Genomic DNA, 6090 nt, shown 5'->3' with positions numbered 1-6090 from the left:
CCTAGAGATCAAAAGAAAACCTTTTCAAAAACTTAGATGTGGGGCAGCTCCTTTGTGAAATAGTCTGGCAGTTCTTCAAAAGTTTAAAATTTTAAAAAAGTTTAAAAGTAGAGTAATCATACAACCCAGTAATTCCACTAACTGGTAAATATCCAAAATAAATGAAAACATATGCTTTCGCACACACAAAAAATGTATACATGAGTGTTCCTAAAAGTACCATTCATCATTGCCAAAAAATGGAAATAATCCAAATGTCCATCAACTGATGAGTAGATAACTAAATGGTGATGTATCCATGTAATGGATGACCATAAAGAAGCCAAATACAAAATATTATATATTGGGTGATTCTATTTATATTAAATGCCCAGAAGAGGAGCTCTATAGAGACAGAGAGTGGGTCAGTAGTTGCCTGGGGTTGCTGGGGGAGGGGTCATTGGGAGCAGCTGGGAATAACTGCTGATGGGTGCTCGTGGGGTTTCTCTTTAGGGTGGTGAACATGTTCTAAAATTAATTGCGCTGATGGTTACTCAGCTTGGTAAATATACTAAAAATCATGGAATTGTACATGTTGTTGATGAATTGTATGGTATATGAATTATAATAATAAAGCTGTTATTTAAAAAACCACAGCAGATACAATTTTTGCTCTGCATGTGGTTTTTAAAAAGCTGTCCTAAAAACATGGATTTTAAAGTTAACGAGTCAAGCAATGAAGCTCCCTCACATTGCAACAAGTTAGGGGCCAGATATGGTCAGCCTGGAGTAACCATGGAAAAATCACACTCCTCAGAGAGGGTCGGTTGTCTCCTCAATATTTATTGAGAGTGTGCCAATACGAAGGACACAGAACATGAACTATGCTCACATTCTTTCTACAGTTTGCCATGAGAAAGTTTCAGTAACCATCCAGGTTATGCAACAAATATTGAAGAAGTCATATAGAAGCTGATTTTTATCAATGCTAAAAAAACTCCCTACTTGTTCACTCATTTGTAGTCACACTGGCCTTCCTAATGTTTGGCTGAGCTCTGCTTACCTCAGGGCCTTTGTACATACTGTTCTCTGTACCTGAAGTCCTAACCCTCAGGCTGCTCATCAGTCAAGGCTCTGCCGCAATGTTGCTTTCTCAGGAAACATTTCTTAGATCCTCTGAGCTAAAATAGTCTTACCCCACATAAACTCTCATTGCTTTGTTTTATTTCCTTCACAGCATTTAGAACTATCCGAAATTCTCATGACTTTATCAGTCTGTTGTCTGCCTCCCCCATCAGAAGGCAAGCTCTGTGAGGACAGGGCCCGCTATCTTTCCCCGTGCCTGCAGCACTACCAGACAGGCAATGAGTGCTTGTTAAATATTTATTGAGCAAATGATCTCCATAGTGCAAGTTATAATCAACTTCGTAAACAACACCCAAAGGTCAGTCTCTGTTCCTTGAGATCACACCAGTCCAGGGACACTGACCATCCAGAGAACAGTCTATAGCCAGCTCCTGGCTGAAAGGGCAGATGCCCAGGCTGGAAACCCAGTTGGCCTTCAAGGACTTCCCGTGCTCTCTCACTAATCTCTCACCGTCATTCCCGGTCAGAAGGCAGAGCACACTCAAGGGGCCTTTCCTGTAGGTTTATAAATAAGTCTGCGCTCATGGCTGATCCCAAACTGGCCTACATGGCAACACGCCCTCAGTTTGCTCAGTTAGTAGGACTGCTCCCTGTGGGGTTAGCAAATAACCGTCGCGTCGCGCAGAGAGCAGCCCAGAACAAAAATCTGTTGTGCGTCCTCACACAAACACCACACGTTGCAGATTCTCTCCCAAACCTCGGTCCCAGTCTCTACAGCAGCAGTCCACCCCAGTCCTACCCCAGAGCGCTAACTTGGAGTGGCTCCCTGGCTTATTTTTTTTTGTAAGTCATTTCAATCAAGTAAACACTGAAGTTAATGCGTAAACTGTAGAGTGCTTGTCACTCAAAAGATGTTAGTACTAAGCCCAAGCAATTGGCACATTTACCAAGATGTCCCTTGTGAGTTCTTTGGGGACAAATTGCTCAAAATAGTATTTGAGATTTTTCGATTATTAAGAAATGGACATGAAATAATTTTATGGACATGACTTCTATTTCTTTGTGTATCGAATGCAGCACAATAATCCAAGACTTCCTTTTTATAAAGACTGACTACATATTTGATAACATGCAGCAATAGGACTCAATGATCGGAGAGTACATATGCCTTTTTATTATAGACAAAAGCCTTAGAAAGACCAGTGCCCGTAAGGTGAATAGTCATCACATTGCAAGGTGTCACAATACAGTAGGTTATATGCGACAGGTTGCCTTTTACTTGTTGCCTCCTTCAGCGTAGGATTAGGCTGCTTCATTTAGTGCAAACTTTTTGCCCTTCCAAGCAAAGAGCCAGTGAGGAAATTAATCTCTATGACTTGATGTGAGGATAACTGAATGGTCAAGAACAGGGTTCTAGAGGCAGATCGTTTTGCGTCGAAGGTCTTGGTTCTCTCACTTTCAGCAGTGTGACCACCGTCAGGATGTCCTGTGTGAACTTGGCCATCGTACTTAATTCCTCTGAGCCTACATCTCTTCATCTGCAGAGTGGAAATACCTCATAGATCTGTTAGTACAGATTAAATTGCATAATGTATGCAAAACATTTAGCACAGCCCATTCCAACTTCAGGTGTTGCCATTGATGAATTAGGAGGATTCTAGCAAGCAACTTCTGACCTCTCTCCTGAAGTTCTCCAAGGACTGCAGAACTGGGAAGGATGCAAGGGCACTTGAGTTGATATCGAGATTATGAAATTGACAGCGTGTAGACACATGGGCTCAGGCATGGCCAGACGATTCATATGTATTAGTGGCAAGTTAAAAAAAAAATCACCCAGTTCAGCTGGAGGGTTGACTATAACAGTGCCTGTGGATATTAAGTTCTATGAAACTCCATAGAAATTCATCAAAGAAAACACACGTTACCTAATCCGGGCTGCAGACCTGCATCCGTGCAGTGGATATGGTTGCCATTTAGAAGAACAATCCATTTCCAGTTCTCCTAAAAGGAGTCATGGGTCCCTTACCTCCCAGAGTTACTCCTGTCTTCTTGATGTTTATGACGTCTTAGATTTATATAACTGTTTTCTGTAATGCATTTCTGTGTGTTTCCGTTCAGTTCGTTTAAAATTCACAATATTTCTACGTGTTCTGCAAAGTAGGTAGTATTTATGCCATTTTTGGCATTTCTTCATTCTCTTCTATTTTAATGCAGAAGGAGTATGAGACCCAGAGAGGTTAAGCAACTTGCCCAGAGGTCACATTATCTGTCCACTAGCCAGACAGTAGGAACACTTAGCCCAGTAAGCTTCCTTCCACGTAAGTGTTTCTCCAACTGTAGCATGCATATGAATCACTGGGGATCTGGTTACACTGCAGCTTCTGAATTCAGTAGGTCTGCGGGGAAGCTAGGGTTCTGCATGTCTAACAGGATCCGGGGACTCTGCTGCTGGAGACTTCCTCCACGACACCACACCCTCCCAGGCATATTCTGTCTACTACTCAGCCCATTGCAATTGAACCCTTTGGGTATCCATTCATTCCCCCCCGCCCCCACTGGACTCTGAGCTCCCTGGGAGCAGGAAAAGTATGCTTTGTTCACTACTTTGCCCAGGTTATTCAACACCATGCCTGGCAAAAAGGAACTGAATGAATATTTTTAAACAGTGAAAAAAAAAAAAACAATATATTTTTGATTATAAAGCCAAGACTCTACTTATTGCAAGAAGATATTTAACAGTGTTCCTTTGTTGTCGCAAATCATACTGTACCTAGCTGTAATTGCCAGGTCCCGAAATAACATCCCCAAAGGAGGCCTGCACTGTCAACAGGTTTAGACCTACACCTCACCCAGAACTCTGCTGGGCCAGTGGCAAACAGTCACACTCGCAGGGAATGGGTTAATGTGAGCTCATTCTGAGAGCAAGGGGGGCATGTAGGACAGGCAGGTGACTGAGACCCACTAACATTCAGCTTGAAGGAAGCCAAGTCACCTGTGCTTCTCCCTGAGGATGCTGATAACACCAGTCTGTCACAGTTTTCAGTTTTCCATACACCAAGAACTATGCTAAGCGTTTTGCATGGTCATCTCATTTCATCCTCTCTACAAACCTGGGACACAGGCACTTGGTTTATAGGTCAGGGAGGGGAGACGCAGGGTTATTAAACTGTAGGAGGCATAACCCAGTTTTGGACACACGTAATCTGGCTTCATAGTCAGTGCTTCTAACCACATTGTCTACTGCCTGGAAGCAGACAGGGGGGAAGAAAAACAATTTCTAGAAGATGGAGTGACTTTGCTCTCCTGTCAGTAACCTGATAACATAGGCCCCAACAAATCCCAAATACAGGGAAGTGGGGAGAAACCCATTATACATCAACAGGATGTGACTCTTTTTTTTTTTTTTTTTAAGATTTTATTTATTTATTTGAGAGAGAATGAGTGAGAGAGAGCATGAGAGAGGAGAAAGTCAGAGGGAGAAGCTGACTCCTTAAGGAGCTAGGATCCCGATGCGGGACTCGATCCTGGAAGTCCGGGATCATGACCTGAGCCCAAGGCAGGTGCCCAGGACGTGACTCTTATATCCAAAAGGAAGGGTGTGAATGTATAGTATAGAAAAAGTAGGATTTTCTGTTATAGCAAGTGTGCAAGGAGTTTGACTCTGCTTGGCTTATGGTTAAATACACAACACCACTGAAAGGTTAAGTAAGAGTCAGTTAAGTAATAAGTCTCAAAGGTCCCAGATTCCTTTCACACTTCATTAGGCCTCTTATGAAATCTTGCATTAATGATTGGGCCAAATCTGAGAAAATGGTCATCACATGGAGTAAATCAGAATTTGGTGAAGCATGTGTGTCCAATGTAAAAAGTCAGAAAGTCTAAAGGACAGAGTGACCTTTGCTTTTCAGAAGCTTAAAAAGCAGAAGTTTAACAGTTATATTTTAACACTGTCAGAAAATGAGGAAATCAAGAAAACAAGTAAAAATCAAGAAAACATTGTCAAGCAGGGTAATTGATGTCTCTTTCATAAAAGATTTTTAAATGCAGAATAAGAAAATAAATAGTGGTGATATAAAAGTACAGCCCTAAGGGGCACCTGGGTGGCTCAGTGGGTTAAAGCCTCTGCCTTCGGCTCAGGTCATGATCTCAGGGTCCTGGGATCGAGCCCCACATCGGGCTCTCTGCTCAGCAGGGAGCCTGCTTCCCCCTTTCTCTCTGCCTGCCTCTCTCTCTGCCTACTTGTGATCTCTGTCTACCAAATAAATAAATAAAATCTTAAAAAAAAAAAAATACAGCCCTAATGACTTGACTAAAACATTGTGCGAAGAAGTTGAGCTCTGCAGATTGGTTTTTAATCACACTCTTCTTCTAATTATTTACCTTTGGTGGCAACATAATGTGGATTGCGAAGGCCCAAGACCTGGTTCTGTCACTTCCTCGTTTTGGTCTCAAGCTAGCATATTTCTCCCCAACATCCCATTTTTCCTTCTGTAAAATGAGGGCAACAAAGCTGCCTCCTAGAATTATGTGAGCCTTACATTAAATGACATACGGGGAGCCTTTAGACCCAAATGGAAAATCAGACACATTGCTCCTGTTTTCTCTCCTCTCTTGTAACTTCTATTTTCTTAAAAGAATCTCTTTACAGTATTTCTATTCCTAACTTTAAGTTCTTGTTGATAGAAACATAAAATTGTCCAGGGTTCGGAAAAACATACCTACCTCCACACAGATGAGATAAGTGTGTAAGAAAATGAGTATAAACTACTGGCATATCGTATGGAAAGACTGTCATATGTTAAGCTTGGTGTGTTAAAAATAGAACCATATAAAATTTCATGTAGTTATGCATCCTGAAAAAAAATCACCCATACTTACACTTACAAATTTTAGTCAATATACCAAATTACAATCATATTAAAAAGCCAAGAAGTTTTATAACTCAGTAGTGTAGATTTCTGGGGAAAAAAAACATTAATTTTTATAATGTTTTATAAACCTTATAACCTAAGCAATACACAATAT

This window comes from Lontra canadensis, unplaced genomic scaffold, assembly GCF_010015895.1.
Source record: "Lontra canadensis isolate GAN:19392208 unplaced genomic scaffold, GSC_riverotter_1.0 scaffold3, whole genome shotgun sequence".
In the NCBI taxonomy this organism is placed as follows: domain Eukaryota; kingdom Metazoa; phylum Chordata; class Mammalia; order Carnivora; family Mustelidae; genus Lontra; species Lontra canadensis.
This window is presented reverse-complemented; position numbering follows the sequence as displayed.